Here is a 23351-nt window from a genome sequence, read left to right as displayed (position 1 = left end):
TAAGTCAACCAACAATAATCACTCCTCGGATGTACCTCATAGGCTATGATATGGCCTCTGCGAAAGAATTAAGAATACAGCTACTCGGAAAGTTTGCAGTTTCTCGAACAGCTTCTCCGCAAACTGTATTATCTTTTGTTACATTGGTATGTCTAGCAGTCCGCCCCCTACCTAACACTTTGGTGGATTTTGATTACATGTCATTAATGGCAAGGTGGGGTACTTGTTCATTAATGTTACCTTTTTTTCCTGTACAAACCAATATCTAGAGCAAAGCACTTTGGGTAATCAGCACCACTGGCTCAGCTGCAATGGGTCGCAAACCAAAACCTTTTCAATTAAATCTTGCCATCACTGCCTCTAGAGGAGGCAGAAAAAGTGGGTAAAGGGTTTGGGTAACTTACTATTGCAACAATTAGAGGCAGTGTGGGGGCAAAGCTGAAATTGTGGCCCAAACACGCTGTTGCTGAGTTAATTCTCCCCAACACTACTTCTGACACAGCATATACTACTGACACCTTTTTTCTGTTTTTACCTAGTTGCAAGATAATGTTCACCTGTCAGCTGAATCATCAAAAAGTTATAGAGGAAATGAGTTGGGTTCAGCCCATTTTTGGTCTTGGCACTATTTTCTCTTCCACATTTATAGTAGTCTCACAAGACTATCAAAAATTGCCAGGGTTGACTATATTTCAATCATCCCAAGCGGGGTATTGGGTTAAGTTTTCAACTAGCAACAATCACACCTCAGATGGACTTCATAGGCTATGATATATCGCATCTGCAAAGAATGTCAAAGGATAGCTACTCAAACTGTTTGCAGTGTCTTGCCAGCTTCTCAACTAACGGTATTATTGTGTTGTTACTTGGTATGTCTAGCAGTTCGCCCCCTACCTAACACTTTGGTGGATTCTTGATTACATGTAATTTCATGGCAAGGTGGGGTACTTATACAATAGATGTTACCTTTTTTTCCAGTAGTAAAAAAAAATACAAGAGCAAAGCATTTTGGGTATCTGCACCACTGGCTCAGCTGCAATGGGTCGCAAACGCAAAACCTATTCAACTCAACCTTTCCACAGTGCCTCTAATGGAGGTGTATAACGTGTCTAAGGGTACCTTACTTCTTGCAAGAATTAGAGACAGTGTGGACCAAAACCCCCATTTCTGAGACTATTCTCCCCAAGACTACTTCTGACTATATTTCAAGTCATTCCAATGTAGAGTTTGGGTTAAGTTGTCAACCAACAATAATCACTCCTCGATGTACCTCTAGGCTATGATATGGCCTCTGCGAAAGAATATAAGAATACAGCTACTCGAAAGGTTTGCAGTTTCTCGAACAGCTTCTCCGCAAACTGTATTATCTTTTGTTACATTGGTATGTCTAGCAGTCCGCCCCCCTACCTAACACTTTGGTGGATTCTTGATTACATGTCATTAATGGCAAGGTGGGGTACTTGTTCATTAAATGTTACCTTTTTTCCTGTAAAACCAATATCTAGAGCAAAGCACTTTGGGTAATCAGCACCACTGGCTCAGCTGCAATGTGGTCGCAAACCCAAAACCTTTTCAATTAAATCTTGCCATCACTGCCTCTAGAGGAGGCAAGAAAAGTGGGTAAAGGGGTTTGGGTAACTTACTACTTGCAACAATTAGAGGCAGTGTGGGGCAAAGCTGAAATTGTGGGCCCAAACACGCTGTTGCTGAGTTAATTCTCCCCACACTACTTCTGACACAGCATATACTACTGACACCTTTTTTCTGTTTTTACCTAGTTGCAAGATAATGTTCACCTGTCAGCTGAATCATCAAAAAGTTATAGAGGAAATGAGTTGGGTTCAGCCCATTTTTGGCTTGGCACTATTTTCTCTTCCACATTTATAGTAGTCTCACAAGAGACTATCAAAAATTGCCAGGTTGACTATATTTCAAATCATCCCAAGCGGGGTATTGGGTTAAGTTTTCAACTAGCAACAATCACACCTCAGATGGACTTCATAGGCTATGATATCGCATCTGCAAAGAATGTCAAAGGATAGCTACTCAAACTGTTTGCAGTGTCTTGCACAGCTTCTCACTAACGGTATTATTGTGTTGTTACATTGGTATGTCTAGCAGTTCGCCCCCTACCTAACACTTTGGTGGATTCTTGATTACATGTAATTCATGGCAAGGTGGGTACTTATACAATAGATGTTACCTTTTTTCCAGTAGTAAAAAAACAATATCAAGAGCAAAGCATTTTGGGTAATCTGCACCACTGGCTCAGCTGCAATGGGTCGCAAACGCAAAACCTATTCAACTCAACCTTCCACCAGTGCCTCTAATGGAGGTGTATAACGTGTCTAAGGGTACCTTACTTCTTGCAAGAATTAGAGACAGTGGTGGACCAAAACCCCATTTCTGAGACTATTCTCCCCAAGACTACTTCTGACTATATTTCAAGTCATTCCAATGTAGAGTTTTGGGTTAAGTTGTCAACCAACAATAATCACTCCTCGGATGTACCTCATAGGCTATGATATGGCCTCTGCGAAAGAATATAAGATACAGCTACTCGAAAGGTTTGCAGTTTCTCGAACAGCTTCTCCGCAAACTGTATATCTTTTGTTACATTGGTATGTCTAGCAGTCCGCCCCCTACCTAACACTTTGGTGGATTCTTGATTACATGTCATTAATGGCAAGGTGGGGTACTTGTTCTTAAATGTTACCTTTTTTCCTGTACAAAACCAATATCTAGAGCAAAGCACTTTGGGTAATCAGCACCACTGGCTCAGCTGCAATGGGTCGCAACCAAAACCTTTTCAATTAAATCTTGCCATCACTGCCTCTAGAGGAGAGCAGAAGAAGTGGGTAAAGGGGTTTTGGGTAACTTACTACTTGCAACAATTAGAGGCAGTGTGGGGGCAAAGCTGAAATTGTGGGCCCAAACACGCTGTTGCTGAGTTAATTCTCCCCAACATACTTCTGACACAGCATTACTACTGACACCTTTTTTTCTGTTTTTACCTAGTTGCAAGATAATGTTCACCTGTCAGCTGAATCATCAAAAAAGTTATAGAGGAAATGAGTTGGGTTCAGCCCATTTTTGGTCTTGGCACTATTTTCTCTTCCACATTTATAGTAGTCTCACAAGAGACTATCAAAAATTGCCAGGGATTGACTATATTTCAAATCATCCCAAGCGGGGTATTGGGTTAAGTTTTCAACTAGCAACAATCACACCTCAGATGGACTTCATAGGCTATGATATCGCATTGCGAAAGAATGTCAAAGGATAGCTACTCAAACTGTTTGCAGTGTCTTGCACAGCTTCTCACTAACGGTTTATTGTGTTGTTACATTGGTATGTCTAGCAGTTCGCCCCACCTAACACTTGGTGGATTCTTGATTACATGTAATTCATGGCAAGGGGTGGTGGTACTTATACAATAGATGTTACCTTTTTTCCAGTAGTAAAAAACAATATCAAGAGCAAAGCATTTTGGGTAATCTGCACCACTGGCTCAGCTGCAATGGGTCGCAAACGCAAAAACCTATTCAACTCAACCTTTCCACCAGTGCCTCTAATGGAGGTGTATAACTGTCTAAGGGTACTTACTTCTTGCAAGAATTAGAGACAGTGTGGACCAAAACCCCCATTTCTGAGACTATTCTCCCCAAGACTACTTCTGACTATATTTCAAGTCATCCAATGTAGAGTTTTGGGTTAAGTTGTCAACCAACAATAATCACTCCTCGGATGTACCTCATAGGCTATGATATGGCCTCTGCGAAAGAATATAAGAATACAGCTACTCGAAAGGTTTGCAGTTTCTCGAACAGTTCTCCGCAAACTGTATTATCTTTTGTTACATTGGTATGTCTAGCAGTCCGCCCCCTACCTAACACTTTGGTGGATTCTTGATTACATGTCATTAATGGAAGGTGGGGTACTTGTTCATTAAATGTTACCTTTTTCCTGTACAAAACCAATATCTAGAGCAAAGCACTTGGGTAATCAGCACCACTGGCTCAGCTGCAATGGGTCGCAAACCCAAAACCTTTCAATTAAATCTTGCCATCACTGCCTCTAGAGGAGGCAAGAAAAGTGGGTAAAGGGTTTTGGGTAACTTACTACTTGCAACAATTAGAGGCAGTGTGGGGGCAAAGCTGAAATTGTGGGCCCAAACACGCTGTTGCTGAGTTAATTTCCCCCAACACTACTTCTGACACAGCATATACTACTGACACCTTTTTCTCTTTTTACCTAGTTGCAAGATAATGTTCACCTGTCAGCTGAATCATCAAAAAAGTTATAGAGGAAATGAGTTGGGTTCAGCCCATTTTTGGTCTTGGCACTATTTTCTCTTCCACATTTATAGTAGTCTCACAAGAGACTATCAAAATTGCCAGGTTGACTATATTTCAAATCATCCCAAGCGGGGTATGGGTTAAGTTTTCAACTAGCAACAATCACACCTCAGATGGACTTCATAGGCTATGATATCGCATCTGCGAAAGAATGTCAAAGGATAGCTACTCAAACGTTTGCAGTGTCTTGCACAGCTTCTCACTAACGGTATTATTGTGTTGTTACATTGGTATGTCTAGCAGTTCGCCCCCTACCTAACACTTTGGTGGATTCTTGATTACATGTAATTCATGGCAGGTGGGGTACTTATACAATAGTGTTACCTTTTTCCAGTAGTAAAAAAACAATATCAAGAGCAAAGCATTTGGGTAATCTGCACCACTGGCTCAGCTGCAATGGGTCGCAAACGCAAAACCTATTCAACTCAACCTTTCCACCAGTGCCTCTAATGGAGGTGTATACGTGTCTAAGGGTACCTTACTTCTTGCAAGAATTAGAGACAGTGTGGACCAAAACCCCCATTTCGAGACTATTCTCCCCAAGACTACTTCTGACTATATTTCAAGTCATTCCAATGTAGAGTTTTGGGTTAAGTTGTCAACCAACAATAATCACTCCTCGGATGTACCTCATAGGCTGATATGGCTCCTTGCGAAAGAATATAAGAATACAGCTACTCGAAAGGTTTGCAGTTTCTCGAACAGCTTCTCCGCAAACTGTATTATCTTTTGTTACATTGGTATGTCTAGCAGTCCCCCCCTACCTAACACTTGGTGGATTCTTGATTACATGTCATTAATGGCAAGGTGGGGTACTTGTTCATTAAATGTTACCTTTTTTCCTGTACAAAACCAATATCTAGAGCAAGCACTTTGGGTAATCAGCACCACTGGCTCAGCTGCAATGGGTCGCAAACCCAAAACCTTTTCAATTAAATCTTGCCATCACTGCCTCTAGAGGAGGCAAGAAAGGGGTAAAGGTGCTTTGGGTAACTTACTACTTGCAACAATTAGAGGCAGGTGGGGGCAAAGCTGAAATTGTGGGCCCAAACACGCTGTTGCTGAGTTAATTCTCCCCAACACTACTTCTGACACCGCATATACTACTGACACCTTTTTTCTGTTTTTACTAGTTGCAAGATAATGTTCACCTGTCAGCTGAATCATCAAAAAAGTTATAGAGGAAATGAGTTGGGTTCAGCCCATTTTTGGTCTTGGCACTATTTTCTCTTCCACATTATAGTAGTCTCACAAGAGACTACAAAAATTGCCAGGTTGACAATTTCAAATCATCCCAAGCGGGGTATTGGGTTAAGTTTTCAACTAGCAACAATCACACCTCAGATGGACTTCATAGGCTAGATATCGCATCTGCGAAAGAATGCAAAGGATAGCTACTCAAACTGTTGCAGTGTCTTGCACAGTCTTCCACTAACGGTATTATTGTGTTGTTACATGGTATGTCTAGCAGTTCGCCCCTACCTAACACTTTGGTGGATTCTTGATTACATGTAATTCATGGCAAGGTGGGGTACTTATACAATAGATGTTACCTTTTTTCAGTAGTAAAAAAACAATATCAAGAGCAAAGCATTTGGGTAATCTGCACACTGGCTCAGCTGCAATGGGTCGCAAACGCAAAACCTATTCAACTCAACTCCACCAGTGCCTCTAATGGAGTGTATAACGTGTCTAAGGGTACCTTACTTCTTGCAAGAATTAGAGACAGTGTTGACCAAAACCCCATTTCTGAGACTATTTCCCCAGACTACTTCTGACTATATTTCAAGTCATTCCAATGTAGAGTTTTGGGTTAAGTTGTCAACCAACAATAATCACCCTCGGATGTACCTCATAGGCATGATGAATGCGCTCTGCGAAAGATATAAGAATACAGCTACTCGAAAGTTTGCAGTTTCTCGAACAGCTTCTCCGCAAACTGTATTATCTTTGTTACATTGGTATGTCTAGCAGTCCGCCCCCTACCTAACACTTTGGGATTCTTGATTACATGTCATAATGGCAAGGTGTGGGACTTGTTCATTAAATGTTACCTTTTTCCTGTACAAAACAATATCTAGAGCAAAGCACTTTGGGTAATCAGCACCACTGGCTCAGCTGCAATGGGTCGCAAACCCAAAACCTTTTCAATTAAATCTTGCCATCACTGCCTCTAGAGGAGGCACAGAAGAAGTGGGTAAAGGGGTTTTGGGTAACTTACTACTTGCAACAATTAGAGGCAGTGTGGGGGCAAAGCTGAAATTGTGGGCCCAAACACGCTGTTGCTGAGTAATTCTCCCCACACTACTTTGACACAGCATATACTACTGACACCTTTTTTCTGTTTTTATAGTTGCAAGATAATGTTCACTCGTCAGCTGAATCATCAAAAAAGTTATAGAGGAAATGGTGTGGGTTCAGCCCATTTTTGGTCTTGCACTATTTTCTCTTCCACATTTATAGTAGTTCACCAGACTATCAAAAATTGCCAGGATTGACTATATTTCAAATCATCCCAAGCGGGGTATTGGGTTAAGTTTCAACTAGCAACAATCACACCTCAGATGGACTTCATAGGCTATGATATCCATCTGCGAAAGAATGTCAAAGGATAGCTACTCCAAACTGTTGCAGTGTCTTGCACAGCTTCTCCACTAACGGTATTGTGTTGTTACATTGGTATGTCTAGCAGTTCGCCCCCTACCTAACACTTTGGTGGATTCTTGATTACATGTAATTATGGCAAAGGGTGGGTACTTATACAATAGATGTTACCTTTTCCAGTAGTAAAAAAACAATACAAGAGCAAAGCATTTTGGGTAATCTGCACCACTGGCTCAGCTGCAATGGGTCGCAAACGCAAAACCTATTCAACTCAACCTTTCCACCAGTGCCTCTAATGGAGGTGTATAACGTGTCTAAGGGTACCTTACTTCTGCAAGAATTAGAGACAGTGGGACCAAAACCCATTTCTGAGACTATTCTCCCCAGACTACTTCTGAATATATTTCAAGTCATTCCAATGTAGAGTTTTGGGTTAAGTTGTCAACCAACATAATCACTCCTCGGATGTACCTCATAGGCTATGATATGGCCTCTGCGAAAGAATATAAGAATACAGCTACTCGAAAGGTTGCAGTTTCTCGAACAGCTTCTCGCAAACGTATTATCTTTTGTTACATTGGTATGTCTAGCAGTCCGCCCCCTACCTAACACTTGGTGGATTCTTGATTACATGTCATTAATGGCAAGGTGGGGTACTTTTCATTAAATGTTACCTTTTTTCCTGTACAAAACCAATATCTAGAGCAAAGCACTTTGGGTAATCAGCACCACTGGCTCAGCTGCAATGGGTCGCAAACCCAAAACCTTTTCAATTAAATCTTGCCATCACTGCCTCTAGAGGAGGCAAGAAGAAGTGTGGTAAAGGGGTTTTGGTAACTATACTTGCAACAATTAGAGGCAGTGTGGGGGCAAAGCTGAAATTGTGGGCCCAAACACGCTGTTGCTGAGTTAATTCTCCCCAACACTACTTCTGACACAGATATACTACTGAACCTTTTTTCTGTTTTTACCTAGTTGCAAGATAATGTTCACCTGTCAGCTGAATCATCAAAAAAGTTATAGAGGAAATGAGTTGGGTTCAGCCCATTTGGGTCTTGGCACTATTTTCTCTCCACATTTATAGTAGTCTCACAAGAGACTATCAAAAATTGCCAGGATTGACTATATTTCAAATCATCCCAAGCGGGGTATTGGGTTAAGTTTCAACTAGAACAATCACACCTCAGATGGACTTCATAGGCTATGATATCGCATCTGCAAAGAATGTCAAAGGATAGCTACTCAAGTTTGCAGTGTCTGCACAGCTCTCCCACTAACGTATTAGGTGTGTTACATGGTATGTCTAGCAGTTCGCCCCTACCTAACACTTTGGTGGATTCTGATTACATGTAATTCATGGGAAGGTGGGGTACTTATACAATAGATGTTACCTTTTTTCCAGTAGTAAAAAAAACAATATCAAGAGCAAAGCATTTTGGGTAATCTGCACCACTGGCTCAGCTGCAAGGGTCGCAAACGCAAAACCTATTCAACTCAACCTTGCCACCAGTGCTCTATGGAGGTGTATAAACGTGTCTAAGGGTAACTTACTCTTGCAAGAATTAGAGACAGTGTGGACCAAAACCCCCATTTCTGAGACTATTCTCCCAAGACTACTCTGCTATATTTCAAGTCATTCCAATGTAGAGTTTTGGGTTAAGTTGTCAACCAACAATAATCACTCTCGGATGTACCTCATAGGCTATGATATGGCCTCTGCGAAAGAATATAAGAATACAGCTACTCGAAAGTTTGCAGTTTCTCGAACAGCTTCTCCGCAAACTGTATTATCTTTGTTAATTGGTATGTCTAGCAGTCCGCCCCCTACCTAACACTTTGGTGGATTCTTGATACATGTCATTAATGGCAAGGTGGTGCTTGTTCATTAAATGTTACCTTTTTTCCTGTACAAAACCAATATTAGAGCAAAGCACTTTGGGTAATCAGCACACTGGCTCAGCTGCAATGGGTCGCAAACCCAAAACCTTTCAATTAAATCTTGCCATCACTGCCTCTAGAGGAGGCAAGAAGAAGTGGGTAAAGGGGTTTGGGTAACTTACTACTTGCAACAATTAGAGGCAGTGTGGGGGCAAAGCTGAAATTGTGGGCCCAAACACGCTGTTGCTGAGTTAATTCTCCCCAACACTACTTTGACACAGCATATACTACTGAACACTTTTTTCTGTTTTACCTAGTTGCAAGATAATGTTCACCTGTCAGCTGAATCATCAAAAAAGTTATAGAGGAAATGAGTTGGGTTCAGCCCATTTTTGGTCTTGGCACTATTTTCTCTTCCACATTTATAGTAGTCTCAAAGAGACTATCAAAAATTGCCAGGATGACTATATTTCAAATCATCCCAAGCGGGGTATTGGGTTAAGTTTTCAACTAGCAACAATCACACCTCAGATGGACTTCATAGGCTATGATATCGCATCTGCGAAAGAATGTCAAAGGATAGCTACTCAAACTGTTTGCAGTGTCATTGCACAGCTTCTCACTAACGGTATTATTGTGTTTTACATTGGTATGTCTAGCAGTTCGGCCCTACTAACACTTTGGTGGATTCTTGATTACATGTAATCATGGCAAGGTGGGGTACTATACAATAGATGTTACTTTTTTCCAGTAGTAAAAAAAAATATCAAGAGCAAAGCATTTTGGGTAATCTGCCCACCACTGGCTCAGCTGCATGGGTCGCAAACGCAAAACCTATTCAATCAACCTTTGCACCGGCCTCTAATGGAGTGTATAACGTGTCTAAGGGTACTTACTTCTTGCAAGAATTAGAGACAGTGTGGACCAAAACCCCCATTTCTGAGACTATTCTCCCCAAGACTAATTTGACATTATATTTCAAGTCATTCCAATGTAGAGTTTTGGGTAAGTTGTGCAACCAACAATAATCACTCCTCGGATGTACCTCAAGGCTATGATATGGCCTCTGCGAAGAATATAAGAATACAGCATACGCGAAAGTTTGCAGTTTCTCGAACAGCTTCTCCGCAAACTGTATTATCTTTTGTTAAAATGTGTAGTCTAAGCAGTCCGCCCCCTACCTAACACTTGGTGGATTCTTTGATTACAGTCATTAATGGCAAGTGGGGTTTACTGTTTCAATTAAATGTACTTTCTGACTTAACCCAAAACTCTACATTGGAATGACTTGAAATATAGTCAGAAGTAGTCTTGGGGAGAATAGTCTCAGAAATGGGGGTTTTGGTCCACACTGTCTCTAATTCTTGCAAGAAGTAAGGTACCCTTAGACACGTTATACACCTCCATTAGAGGCACTGGTGGAAAGGTTGAGTTGAATAGGTTTTGCGTTTGCGACCCATTGCAGCTGAGCCAGTGGTGCAGATTACCCAAAATGCTTTGCTCTTGATATTGTTTTTTTACTACTGGAAAAAAGGTAACATCTATTGTATAAGTACCCCACCTTGCCATGAATTACATGTAATCAAGAATCCACCAAAGTGTTAGGTAGGGGGCGAACTGCTAGACATACCAATGTAACAACACAATAATACCGTTAGTTGAGAAGCTGTGCAAGACACTGCAAACAGTTTGAGTAGCTATCCTTTGACATTCTTTCGCAGATGCGATATCATAGCCTATGAAGTCCATCTGAGGTGTGATTGTTGCTAGTTGAAAACTTAACCCAATACCCCGCTTGGGATGATTTGAAATATAGTCAACCCTGGCAATTTTTGATAGTCTCTTGTGAGACTACTATAAATGTGGAAGAGAAAATAGTGCCAAGACCAAAAATGGGCTGAACCCAACTCATTTCCTCTATAACTTTTTTGATGATTCAGCTGACAGGTGAACATTATCTTGCAACTAGGTAAAAACAGAAAAAAGGTGTCAGTAGTATATGCTGTGTCAGAAGTAGTGTTGGGGAGAATTAACTCAGCAACAGCGTGTTTGGGCCCACAATTTCAGCTTTGCCCCCACACTGCCTCTAATTGTTGCAAGTAGTAAGTTACCCAAAGCCACTTTACCCACTTTTTCTTGCCTCCTCTAGAGGCAGTGATGGCAAGATTTAATTGAAAAGGTTTTGGGTTTGCGACCCATTGCAGCTGAGCCAGTGGTGCTGATTACCCAAAGTGCTTTGCTCTAGATATTGGTTTTGTACAGGAAAAAAGGTAACATTTAATGAACAAGTACCCCACCTTGCCATTAATGACATGTAATCAAGAATCCACCAAAGTGTTAGGTAGGGGGCGGACTGCTAGACATACCAATGTAACAAAAGATAATACAGTTTGCGGAGAAGCTGTTCGAGAAACTGCAAACCTTTCGAGTAGCTGTATTCTTATATTCTTTCGCAGAGGCCATATCATAGCCTATGAGGTACATCCGAGGAGTGATTATTGTTGGTTGACAACTTAACCCAAAACTCTACATTGGAATGACTTGAAATATAGTCAGAAGTAGTCTTGGGGAGAATAGTCTCAGAAATGGGGGTTTTGGTCCACACTGTCTCTAATTCTTGCAAGAAGTAAGGTACCCTTAGACACGTTATACACCTCCATTAGAGGCACTGGTGGAAAGGTTGAGTTGAATAGGTTTTGCGTTTGCGACCCATTGCAGCTGAGCCAGTGGTGCAGATTACCCAAAATGCTTTGCTCTTGATATTGTTTTTTTACTACTGGAAAAAAGGTAACATCTATTGTATAAGTACCCCACCTTGCCATGAATTACATGTAATCAAGAATCCACCAAAGTGTTAGGTAGGGGGCGAACTGCTAGACATACCAATGTAACAACACAATAATACCGTTAGTTGAGAAGCTGTGCAAGACACTGCAAACAGTTTGAGTAGCTATCCTTTGACATTCTTTCGCAGATGCGATATCATAGCCTATGAAGTCCATCTGAGGTGTGATTGTTGCTAGTTGAAAACTTAACCCAATACCCCGCTTGGGATGATTTGAAATATAGTCAACCCTGGCAATTTTTGATAGTCTCTTGTGAGACTACTATAAATGTGGAAGAGAAAATAGTGCCAAGACCAAAAATGGGCTGAACCCAACTCATTTCCTCTATAACTTTTTTGATGATTCAGCTGACAGGTGAACATTATCTTGCAACTAGGTAAAAACAGAAAAAAGGTGTCAGTAGTATATGCTGTGTCAGAAGTAGTGTTGGGGAGAATTAACTCAGCAACAGCGTGTTTGGGCCCACAATTTCAGCTTTGCCCCCACACTGCCTCTAATTGTTGCAAGTAGTAAGTTACCCAAAGCCACTTTACCCACTTTTTCTTGCCTCCTCTAGAGGCAGTGATGGCAAGATTTAATTGAAAAGGTTTTGGGTTTGCGACCCATTGCAGCTGAGCCAGTGGTGCTGATTACCCAAAGTGCTTTGCTCTAGATATTGGTTTTGTACAGGAAAAAAGGTAACATTTAATGAACAAGTACCCCACCTTGCCATTAATGACATGTAATCAAGAATCCACCAAAGTGTTAGGTAGGGGGCGGACTGCTAGACATACCAATGTAACAAAAGATAATACAGTTTGCGGAGAAGCTGTTCGAGAAACTGCAAACCTTTCGAGTAGCTGTATTCTTATATTCTTTCGCAGAGGCCATATCATAGCCTATGAGGTACATCCGAGGAGTGATTATTGTTGGTTGACAACTTAACCCAAAACTCTACATTGGAATGACTTGAAATATAGTCAGAAGTAGTCTTGGGGAGAATAGTCTCAGAAATGGGGGTTTTGGTCCACACTGTCTCTAATTCTTGCAAGAAGTAAGGTACCCTTAGACACGTTATACACCTCCATTAGAGGCACTGGTGGCAAGGTTCGGATGTGTTGGAGCGAGTAGTCGCATTCCGCATTCCGCATTCCGCTTCGCTCCACAGGTAGTATTACCATTTCATTTTCATTTTCATTACAGTACAACGGTTTGATTTGTTTGATCTTAGCTAGCTACATAGCCGTCTTTGTATCAAAGATAATTGTGTAGTTATTGAGGTTCGCTAGCCAGCTATTTTCGTCCTAACGTAACGTAACGTAGCCAACACTGCTAGCTAGCCAGCTAGCCACCGAATAGCAGCACTGTAGAAACGATTACATTACAACGGAACGACTTGATTAGTGTAGTGTTAGCTAGCTACACAGTTGTCTTTGCTATCTTTGATTTGTTTGATCTTAGCTAGCTACTTAGCTAGCTACATAGCCGTCTTTGTATCAAAGATAATTGTGTAGTTATTGAGGTTCGCTAGCCAGCTATTTTCGTCCTAACGTAACGTAACGTAGTCAACACTGCTAGCTAGCCAGTTAGCCACCGAATAGCAGCACTGTAGAAACGATTACATTACAACGGAACGACTTGATTAGTGTAGTGTTAGCTAGCTACATAGTTGTCTTTGCTATCTTTGTATCTAAGATAATTGTGTAGTTTTGAGTAATTATCGGTTAGCTAGCCAGCTATTTTCGTCCGCCGCGCTGCCGTTCTCCTACCTAGTCAACACTGCTAGCTAACACTGCTAGCTAGCCAACTTCTACCGAATAGCAGCACTGTAGAAACTTACATTACAACGGAACGACTTGATTGCGTAGTGTTAGCTAGCTACATAGTTGTCTTTGCTGTCCTTGTATCCAAGATAATTGTGTAGTTTAGAGAAATTTAGAGAAATTGTCGAGGTTACCTAGCCAGTTAGAGGTTACCTAGCCAGCTACACTTTCAAACAAAGTCAACAACGCAGCCACTGCTAGCCAGCCTACTTCACCAGCCAGCAGTACTATATCATTTTAGTCAATAAGATTTTTTTTTTTTTTGCAAACGTAAGCTTAACTTTCTGAACATTCGAGACGTGTAGTCCACTTGTCATTCTAATCTCCTTTGCATTAGCGTAGCCTCTTCTGTAGCCTGTCAACTATGTGTCTGTCTATCCCTCTTCTCTCCTCTCTGCACAGACCATACAAACGCTTCACACCGCGTGGCCGCCGCTACTCTAACCTGGTGGTCCCAGCGCACACGACCCACGTGGAGTTCCAGGTCTCCAGCAGCCTCTGGAACTGCCGATCTGCGGCCAACAAGGCAGAGTTCATCTCAGCCTATGCGTCCCTCCAGTCCCTCGACTTCTTGGCACTGACGGAAACATGGATTACCACTGATAACACTGCTACTCCTACTGCTCTCTCCTCGTCTGCCCACGTGTTCTCGCACACCCCGAGAGCTTCTGGTCAGCGGGGTGGTGGCACTGGGATCCTCATCTCTCCCAAGTGGACATTCTCTCTTTCTCCCCTGACCCATCTGTCTATCGCCTCCTTTGAATTCCATGCTGTCACAGTTACCAGCCCTTTCAAGCTTAACATCCTTATCATTTATCGCCCTCCAGGTTCCCTTGGAGAGTTCATCGATGAGCTTGACGCCCTGATAAGTTCCTTTCCTGAGGATGGCTCACCTCTCACAGTTCTGGGTGACTTTAACCTCCCCACGTCTACCTTTGACTCATTCCTCTCTGCCTCCTTCTTTCCACTCCTCTCCTCTTTTGACCTCACCCTCTCACCTTCCCCCCCTACTCACAAGGCAGGCAATACGCTTGACCTCATCTTTACTAGACGCTGTTCTTCCACTAATCTCACTGCAACTCCCCTCCAAGTCTCCGACCACTACCTTGTATCCTTTTCCCTCTCGCTCTCATCCAACACTTCCCACACTGCCCCTACTCGGATGGTATCGCGCCGTCCCAACCTTCGCTCTCTCTCCCCCGCTACTCTCTCCTCTTCCATCCTATCATCTCTTCCCTCTGCTCAAACCTTCTCCAACCTATCTCCTGATTCTGCCTCCTCAACCCTCCTCTCCTCCCTTTCTGCATCCTTTGACTCTCTATGTCCCCTATCCTCCAGGCCGGCTCGGTCCTCCCCTCCTGCTCCGTGGCTCGACGACTCACTGCGAGCTCACAGAACAGGGCTCCGGGCAGCCGAGCGGAAATGGAGGAAAACTCGCCTCCCTGCGGACCTGGCATCCTTTCACTCCCTCCTCTCTACATTCTCCTCTTCTGTCTCTGCTGCTAAAGCCACTTTCTACCACTCTAAATTCCAAGCATCTGCCTCTAACCCTAGGAAGCTCTTTGCCACCTTCTCCTCCCTCCTGAATCCTCCTCCCCCTCCTCCCCCCTCCTCCCTCTCTGCAGATGACTTCGTCAACCATTTTGAAAAGAAGGTCGACGACATCCGATCCTCGTTTGCTAAGTCAAACGACACCGCTGGTTCTGCTCACACTGCCCTACCCTGTGCTTTGACCTCTTTCTCCCCTCTCTCTCCAGATGAAATCTCGCGTCTTGTGACGGCCGGCCGCCCAACAACCTGCCCGCTTGACCCTATCCCCTCCTCTCTTCTCCAGACCATTTCCGGAGACCTTCTCCCTTACCTCACCTCGCTCATCAACTCATCCTTGACCGCTGGCTACGTCCCTTCCGTCTTCAAGAGAGCGAGAGTTGCACCCCTTCTGAAAAAATCTACACTCGATCCCTCCGATGTCAACAACTACAGACCAGTATCCCTTCTTTCTTTTCTCTCCAAAACTCTTGAACGTGCCGTCCTTGGCCAGCTCTCCTGCTATCTCTCTCAGAATGACCTTCTTGATCCAAATCAGTCAGGTTTCAAGACTAGTCATTCAACTGAGACTGCTCTTCTCTGTGTCACGGAGGCGCTCCGCACTGCTAAAGCTAACTCTCTCTCCTCTGCTCTCATCCTTCTAGACCTATCGGCTGCCTTTGATACTGTGAACCATCAGATCCTCCTCTCCACCCTCTCCGAGCTGGGCATCTCCGGCGCGGCCCACGCTTGGATTGCGTCCTACCTGACAGGTCGCTCCTACCAGGTGGCGTGGCGAGAATCTGTCTCCGCACCACGTGCTCTCACCACTGGTGTCCCCCAGGGCTCTGTTCTAGGCCCTCTCCTATTCTCGCTATACACCAAGTCACTTGGCTCTGTCATATCCTCACATGGTCTCTCCTATCATTGCTATGCAGACGACACACAATTAATCTTCTCCTTTCCCCCCTCTGATAACCAGGTGGCGAATCGCATCTCTGCATGTCTGGCAGACATATCAGTGTGGATGACGGATCACCACCTCAAGCTGAACCTCGGCAAGACGGAGCTGCTCTTCCTCCCGGGGAAGGACTGCCCGTTCCATGATCTCGCCATCACGGTTGACAACTCCATTGTGTCCTCCTCCCAGAGTGCTAAGAACCTTGGCGTGATCCTGGACAACACCCTGTCGTTCTCAACTCACATCAAGGCGGTGACCCGTTCCTGTAGGTTCATGCTCTACAACATTCGCAGAGTACGACCCTGCCTCACACAGGAAGCGGCGCAGGTCCTAATCCAGGCACTTGTCATCTCCCGTCTGGATTACTGCAACTCGCTGTTGGCTGGGCTCCCTGCCTGTGCTATTAAACCCCTACAACTCATCCAGAACGCCGCAGCCCGTCTGGTGTTCAACCTTCCCAAGTTCTCTCACGTCACCCCGCTCCTCCGCTCTCTCCACTGGCTTCCAGTTGAAGCTCGCATCCGCTACAAGACCATGGTGCTTGCCTACGGAGCTGTGAGGGGAACGGCACCTCCGTACCTCCAGGCTCTGATCAGGCCCTACACCCAAACAAGGGCACTGCGTTCATCCACCTCTGGCCTGCTCGCCTCCCTACCTCTGAGGAAGTACAGTTCCCGCTCAGCCCAGTCAAAACTGTTCGCTGCTCTGGCACCCCAATGGTGGAACAAACTCCCTCACGACGCCAGGTCAGCGGAGTCAATCACCACCTTCCGGAGACACCTGAAACCCCACCTCTTTAAGGAATACCTAGGATAGGATAAAGTAATCCGTCTAACCCCCCCCTCCCCCTTAAAAGAGTTAGATGCACTATTGTAAAGTGGTTGTTCAACTGGATATCATAAGGTGAATGCACCAATTTGTAAGTCGCTCTGGATAAGAGCGTCTGCTAAATGACTTAAATGTAAATGTAAATGTAAGGTTGAGTTGAATAGGTTTTGCGTTTGCGACCCATTGCAGCTGAGCCAGTGGTGCAGATTACCCAAAATGCTTTGCTCTTGATATTGTTTTTTTACTACTGGAAAAAAGGTAACATCTATTGTATAAGTACCCCACCTTGCCATGAATTACATGTAATCAAGAATCCACCAAAGTGTTAGGTAGGGGGCGAACTGCTAGACATACCAATGTAACAACACAATAATACCGTTAGTAGAGAAGCTGTGCAAGACACTACAAACAGTTTGAGTAGCTATCCTTTGACATTCTTTCGCAGATGCGATATCATAGCCTATGAAGTCCATCTGAGGTGTGATTGTTGCTAGTTGAAAACTTAACCCAATACCCCGCTTGGGATGATTTGAAATATAGTCAATCCTGGCAATTTTTGATAGTCTCTTGTGAGACTACTATAAATGTGGAAGAGAAAATAGTGCCAAGACCAAAAATGGGCTGAACCCAACTCATTTCCTCTATAACTTTTTTGATGATTCAGCTGACAGGTGAACATTATATTGCAACTAGGTAAAAACAGAAAAAAGGTGTCAGTAGTATATGCTGTGTCAGAAGTAGTGTTGGGGAGAATTAACTCAGCAACAGCGTGTTTGGGCCCACAATTTCAGCTTTGCCCCCACACTGCCTCTAATTGTTGCAAGTAGTAAGTTACCCAAAGCCACTTTACCCACTTTTTCTTGCCTCCTCTAGAGGCAGTGATGGCAAGATTTAATTGAAAAGGTTTTGGGTTTGCGACCCATTGCAGCTGAGCCAGTGGTGCTGATTACCCAAAGTGCTTTGCTCTAGATATTGGTTTTGTACAGGAAAAAAGGTAACATTTAATGAACAAGTACCCCACCTTGCCATTAATGACATGTAATCAAGAATCCACCAAAGTGTTAGGTAGGGGGCGGACTGCTAGACATACCAATGTAACAAAAGATAATACAGTTTGCGGAGAAGCTGTTCGAGAAACTGCAAATCTTTCGAGTAGCTGTATTCTTATATTCTTTCGCAGAGGCCATATCATAGCCTATGAGGTACATCCGAGGAGTGATTATTGTTGGTTGACAACTTAACCCAAAACTCTACATTGGAATGACTTGAAATATAGTCAGAAGTAGTCTTGGGGAGAATAGTCTCAGAAATGGGGGTTTTGGTCCACACTGTCTCTAATTCTTGCAAGAAGTAAGGTACCCTTAGACACGTTATACACCTCCATTAGAGGCACTGGTGGCAAGGTTCGGATGTGTTGGAGCGAGTAGTCGCATTCCGCATTCCGCATTCCGCTTCGCTCCACAGGTAGTATTACCATTTCATTTTCATTTTCATTACAGTACAACGGTTTGATTTGTTTGATCTTAGCTAGCTACATAGCCGTCTTTGTATCAAAGATAATTGTGTAGTTATTGAGGTTCGCTAGCCAGCTATTTTCGTCCTAACGTAACGTAACGTAGCCAACACTGCTAGCTAGCCAGCTAGCCACCGAATAGCAGCACTGTAGAAACGATTACATTACAACGGAACGACTTGATTAGTGTAGTGTTAGCTAGCTACACAGTTGTCTTTGCTATCTTTGATTTGTTTGATCTTAGCTAGCTACTTAGCTAGCTACATAGCCGTCTTTGTATCAAAGATAATTGTGTAGTTATTGAGGTTCGCTAGCCAGCTATTTTCGTCCTAACGTAACGTAACGTAGTCAACACTGCTAGCTAGCCAGCTAGCCACCGAATAGCAGCACTGTAGAAACGATTACATTACAACGGAACGACTTGATTAGTGTAGTGTTAGCTAGCTACATAGTTGTCTTTGCTATCTTTGTATCTAAGATAATTGTGTAGTTTTGAGTAATTATCGGTTAGCTAGCCAGCTATTTTCGTCCGCCGCGCTGCCGTTCTCCTACCTAGTCAACACTGCTAGCTAACACTGCTAGCTAGCCAACTTCTACCGAATAGCAGCACTGTAGAAACTTACATTACAACGGAACGACTTGATTGCGTAGTGTTAGCTAGCTACATAGTTGTCTTTGCTGTCCTTGTATCCAAGATAATTGTGTAGTTTAGAGAAATTTAGAGAAATTGTCGAGGTTACCTAGCCAGTTAGAGGTTACCTAGCCAGCTACACTTTCAAACAAAGTCAACAACGCAGCCACTGCTAGCCAGCCTACTTCACCAGCCAGCAGTACTATATCATTTTAGTCAATAAGAATTTTTTTTTTTTTGCAAACGTAAGCTTAACTTTCTGAACATTCGAGACGTGTAGTCCACTTGTCATTCTAATCTCCTTTGCATTAGCGTAGCCTCTTCTGTAGCCTGTCAACTATGTGTCTGTCTATCCCTCTTCTCTCCTCTCTGCACAGACCATACAAACGCTTCACACCGCGTGGCCGCCGCTACTCTAACCTGGTGGTCCCAGCGCACACGACCCACGTGGAGTTCCAGGTCTCCGGCAGCCTCTGGAACTGCCGATCTGCGGCCAACAAGGCAGAGTTCATCTCAGCCTATGCGTCCCTCCAGTCCCTCGACTTCTTGGCACTGACGGAAACATGGATTACCACTGATAACACTGCTACTCCTACTGCTCTCTCCTCGTCTGCCCACGTGTTCTCGCACACCCCGAGAGCTTCTGGTCAGCGGGGTGGTGGCACTGGGATCCTCATCTCTCCCAAGTGGACATTCTCTCTTTCTCCCCTGACCCATCTGTCTATCGCCTCCTTTGAATTCCATGCTGTCACAGTTACCAGCCCTTTCAAGCTTAACATCCTTATCATTTATCGCCCTCCAGGTTCCCTTGGAGAGTTCATCGATGAGCTTGACGCCCTGATAAGTTCCTTTCCTGAGGATGGCTCACCTCTCACAGTTCTGGGTGACTTTAACCTCCCCACGTCTACCTTTGACTCATTCCTCTCTGCCTCCTTCTTTCCACTCCTCTCCTCTTTTGACCTCACCCTCTCACCTTCCCCCCCTACTCACAAGGCAGGCAATACGCTTGACCTCATCTTTACTAGACGCTGTTCTTCCACTAATCTCACTGCAACTCCCCTCCAAGTCTCCGACCACTACCTTGTATCCTTTTCCCTCTCGCTCTCATCCAACACTTCCCACACTGCCCCTACTCGGATGGTATCGCGCCGTCCCAACCTTCGCTCTCTCTCCCCCGCTACTCTCTCCTCTTCCATCCTATCATCTCTTCCCTCTGCTCAAACCTTCTCCAACCTATCTCCTGATTCTGCCTCCTCAACCCTCCTCTCCTCCCTTTCTGCATCCTTTGACTCTCTATGTCCCCTATCCTCCAGGCCGGCTCGGTCCTCCCCTCCTGCTCCGTGGCTCGACGACTCACTGCGAGCTCACAGAACAGGGCTCCGGGCAGCCGAGCGGAAATGGAGGAAAACTCGCCTCCCTGCGGACCTGGCATCCTTTCACTCCCTCCTCTCTACATTCTCCTCTTCTGTCTCTGCTGCTAAAGCCACTTTCTACCACTCTAAATTCCAAGCATCTGCCTCTAACCCTAGGAAGCTCTTTGCCACCTTCTCCTCCCTCCTGAATCCTCCTCCCCCTCCTCCCCCCTCCTCCCTCTCTGCAGATGACTTCGTCAACCATTTTGAAAAGAAGGTCGACGACATCCGATCCTCGTTTGCTAAGTCAAACGACACCGCTGGTTCTGCTCACACTGCCCTACCCTGTGCTTTGACCTCTTTCTCCCCTCTCTCTCCAGATGAAATCTCGCGTCTTGTGACGGCCGGCCGCCCAACAACCTGCCCGCTTGACCCTATCCCCTCCTCTCTTCTCCAGACCATTTCCGGAGACCTTCTCCCTTACCTCACCTCGCTCATCAACTCATCCTTGACCGCTGGCTACGTCCCTTCCGTCTTCAAGAGAGCGAGAGTTGCACCCCTTCTGAAAAAATCTACACTCGATCCCTCCGATGTCAACAACTACAGACCAGTATCCCTTCTTTCTTTTCTCTCCAAAACTCTTGAACGTGCCGTCCTTGGCCAGCTCTCCTGCTATCTCTCTCAGAATGACCTTCTTGATCCAAATCAGTCAGGTTTCAAGACTAGTCATTCAACTGAGACTGCTCTTCTCTGTGTCACGGAGGCGCTCCGCACTGCTAAAGCTAACTCTCTCTCCTCTGCTCTCATCCTTCTAGACCTATCGGCTGCCTTTGATACTGTGAACCATCAGATCCTCCTCTCCACCCTCTCCGAGCTGGGCATCTCCGGCGCGGCCCACGCTTGGATTGCGTCCTACCTGACCGGTCGCTCCTACCAGGTGGCGTGGCGAGAATCTGTCTCCGCACCACGTGCTCTCACCACTGGTGTCCCCCAGGGCTCTGTTCTAGGCCCTCTCCTATTCTCGCTATACACCAAGTCACTTGGCTCTGTCATATCCTCACATGGTCTCTCCTATCATTGCTATGCAGACGACACACAATTAATCTTCTCCTTTCCCCCCTCTGATAACCAGGTGGCGAATCGCATCTCTGCATGTCTGGCAGACATATCAGTGTGGATGACGGATCACCACCTCAAGCTGAACCTCGGCAAGACGGAGCTGCTCTTCCTCCCGGGGAAGGACTGCCCGTTCCATGATCTCGCCATCACGGTTGACAACTCCATTGTGTCCTCCTCCCAGAGTGCTAAGAACCTTGGCGTGATCCTGGACAACACCCTGTCGTTCTCAACTCACATCAAGGCGGTGACCCGTTCCTGTAGGTTCATGCTCTACAACATTCGCAGAGTACGACCCTGCCTCACACAGGAAGCGGCGCAGGTCCTAATCCAGGCACTTGTCATCTCCCGTCTGGATTACTGCAACTCGCTGTTGGCTGGGCTCCCTGCCTGTGCTATTAAACCCCTACAACTCATCCAGAACGCCGCAGCCCGTCTGGTGTTCAACCTTCCCAAGTTCTCTCACGTCACCCCGCTCCTCCGCTCTCTCCACTGGCTTCCAGTTGAAGCTCGCATCCGCTACAAGACCATGGTGCTTGCCTACGGAGCTGTGAGGGGAACGGCACCTCCGTACCTCCAGGCTCTGATCAGGCCCTACACCCAAACAAGGGCACTGCGTTCATCCACCTCTGGCCTGCTCGCCTCCCTACCTCTGAGGAAGTACAGTTCCCGCTCAGCCCAGTCAAAACTGTTCGCTGCTCTGGCACCCCAATGGTGGAACAAACTCCCTCACGACGCCAGGTCAGCGGAGTCAATCACCACCTTCCGGAGACACCTGAAACCCCACCTCTTTAAGGAATACCTAGGATAGGATAAAGTAATCCGTCTAACCCCCCCCTCCCCCTTAAAAGAGTTAGATGCACTATTGTAAAGTGGTTGTTCAACTGGATATCATAAGGTGAATGCACCAATTTGTAAGTCGCTCTGGATAAGAGCGTCTGCTAAATGACTTAAATGTAAATGTAAATGTAAGGTTGAGTTGAATAGGTTTTGCGTTTGCGACCCATTGCAGCTGAGCCAGTGGTGCAGATTACCCAAAATGCTTTGCTCTTGATATTGTTTTTTTACTACTGGAAAAAAGGTAACATCTATTGTATAAGTACCCCACCTTGCCATGAATTACATGTAATCAAGAATCCACCAAAGTGTTAGGTAGGGGGCGAACTGCTAGACATACCAATGTAACAACACAATAATACCGTTAGTGGAGAAGCTGTGCAAGACACTGCAAACAGTTTGAGTAGCTATCCTTTGACATTCTTTCGCAGATGCAATATCATAGCCTATGAAGTCCATCTGAGGTGTGATTGTTGCTAGTTGAAAACTTAACCCAATACCCCGCTTGGGATGATTTGAAATATAGTCAATCCTGGCAATTTTTGATAGTCTCTTGTGAGACTACTATAAATGTGGAAGAGAAAATAGTGCCAAGACCAAAAATGGGCTGAACCCAACTCATTTCCTCTATAACTTTTTTGATGATTCAGCTGACAGGTGAACATTATCTTGCAACTAGGTAAAAACAGAAAAAAGGTGTCAGTAGTATATGCTGTGTCAGAAGTAGTGTTGGGGAGAATTAACTCAGCAACAGCGTGTTTGGGCCCACAATTTCAGCTTTGCCCCCACACTGCCTCTAATTGTTGCAAGTAGTAAGTTACCCAAAGCCACCTTTACCCACTTCTTCTTGCCTCCTCTAGAGGCAGTGATGGCAAGATTTAATTGAAAAGGTTTTGGGTTTGCGACCCATTGCAGCTGAGCCAGTGGTGCTGATTACCCAAAGTGCTTTGCTCTAGATATTGGTTTTGTACAGGAAAAAAGGTAACATTTATTGAACAAGTACCCCACCTTGCCATTAATGACATGTAATCAAGAATCCACCAAAGTGTTAGGTAGTGGGCGGACTGCTAGACATACCAATGTAACAAAAAATAATAC

The 23351-nt window shown here is 44.7% G+C and overlaps 16 non-coding genes and 1 pseudogene across 16 annotated transcripts; 7 read left to right on the top strand and 10 right to left on the bottom strand.

Moving 5' to 3' along the window:
* Positions 1-652: 652 nt before the first annotated feature.
* LOC120028684 lies at positions 653-791 on the bottom strand. The gene has a single exon (XR_005473507.1). It is a non-coding gene; the product is annotated as a U4 spliceosomal RNA (small nuclear RNA).
* A 1099-nt stretch (positions 792-1890) lies between these two features.
* LOC120028671 lies at positions 1891-2030 on the bottom strand. The gene has a single exon (XR_005473502.1). It is a non-coding gene; the product is annotated as a U4 spliceosomal RNA (small nuclear RNA).
* Positions 2031-2408: 378 nt separating this feature from the next.
* LOC120028297 lies at positions 2409-2545 on the bottom strand. The gene has a single exon (XR_005473421.1). It is a non-coding gene; the product is annotated as a U4 spliceosomal RNA (small nuclear RNA).
* Positions 2546-3132: 587 nt separating this feature from the next.
* On the bottom strand, positions 3133-3274 carry LOC120028664. Its single transcript, XR_005473501.1, has one exon. It is a non-coding gene; the product is annotated as a U4 spliceosomal RNA (small nuclear RNA).
* A 377-nt stretch (positions 3275-3651) lies between these two features.
* Positions 3652-3787, bottom strand: LOC120028776. The gene has a single exon (XR_005473532.1). It is a non-coding gene; the product is annotated as a U4 spliceosomal RNA (small nuclear RNA).
* Positions 3788-4372: 585 nt separating this feature from the next.
* On the bottom strand, positions 4373-4511 carry LOC120028680. The gene has a single exon (XR_005473506.1). It is a non-coding gene; the product is annotated as a U4 spliceosomal RNA (small nuclear RNA).
* Positions 4512-5604: 1093 nt separating this feature from the next.
* LOC120028688 lies at positions 5605-5741 on the bottom strand. Its single transcript, XR_005473508.1, has one exon. It is a non-coding gene; the product is annotated as a U4 spliceosomal RNA (small nuclear RNA).
* A 1062-nt stretch (positions 5742-6803) lies between these two features.
* LOC120028701 lies at positions 6804-6961 on the bottom strand (annotated as a pseudogene).
* Positions 6962-8049: 1088 nt separating this feature from the next.
* Positions 8050-8188, bottom strand: LOC120028695. Its single transcript, XR_005473509.1, has one exon. It is a non-coding gene; the product is annotated as a U4 spliceosomal RNA (small nuclear RNA).
* A 1083-nt stretch (positions 8189-9271) lies between these two features.
* LOC120028630 lies at positions 9272-9411 on the bottom strand. Its single transcript, XR_005473489.1, has one exon. It is a non-coding gene; the product is annotated as a U4 spliceosomal RNA (small nuclear RNA).
* Positions 9412-10549: 1138 nt separating this feature from the next.
* LOC120028604 lies at positions 10550-10691 on the top strand. Its single transcript, XR_005473480.1, has one exon. It is a non-coding gene; the product is annotated as a U4 spliceosomal RNA (small nuclear RNA).
* Positions 10692-11284: 593 nt separating this feature from the next.
* On the top strand, positions 11285-11421 carry LOC120028294. Its single transcript, XR_005473420.1, has one exon. It is a non-coding gene; the product is annotated as a U4 spliceosomal RNA (small nuclear RNA).
* Positions 11422-11802: 381 nt separating this feature from the next.
* Positions 11803-11944, top strand: LOC120028599. The gene has a single exon (XR_005473479.1). It is a non-coding gene; the product is annotated as a U4 spliceosomal RNA (small nuclear RNA).
* Positions 11945-12537: 593 nt separating this feature from the next.
* On the top strand, positions 12538-12674 carry LOC120028289. The gene has a single exon (XR_005473418.1). It is a non-coding gene; the product is annotated as a U4 spliceosomal RNA (small nuclear RNA).
* A 4563-nt stretch (positions 12675-17237) lies between these two features.
* On the top strand, positions 17238-17379 carry LOC120028644. Its single transcript, XR_005473498.1, has one exon. It is a non-coding gene; the product is annotated as a U4 spliceosomal RNA (small nuclear RNA).
* A 593-nt stretch (positions 17380-17972) lies between these two features.
* On the top strand, positions 17973-18109 carry LOC120028286. Its single transcript, XR_005473417.1, has one exon. It is a non-coding gene; the product is annotated as a U4 spliceosomal RNA (small nuclear RNA).
* Positions 18110-22672: 4563 nt separating this feature from the next.
* LOC120028568 lies at positions 22673-22814 on the top strand. Its single transcript, XR_005473470.1, has one exon. It is a non-coding gene; the product is annotated as a U4 spliceosomal RNA (small nuclear RNA).
* Positions 22815-23351: the final 537 nt, after the last annotated feature.

Source organism: Salvelinus namaycush, chromosome 2 (assembly GCF_016432855.1).
Source record: "Salvelinus namaycush isolate Seneca chromosome 2, SaNama_1.0, whole genome shotgun sequence".
NCBI classification, from domain to species: Eukaryota; Metazoa; Chordata; class Actinopteri; order Salmoniformes; family Salmonidae; genus Salvelinus; species Salvelinus namaycush.
This window is presented reverse-complemented; position numbering and strand designations above follow the sequence as displayed.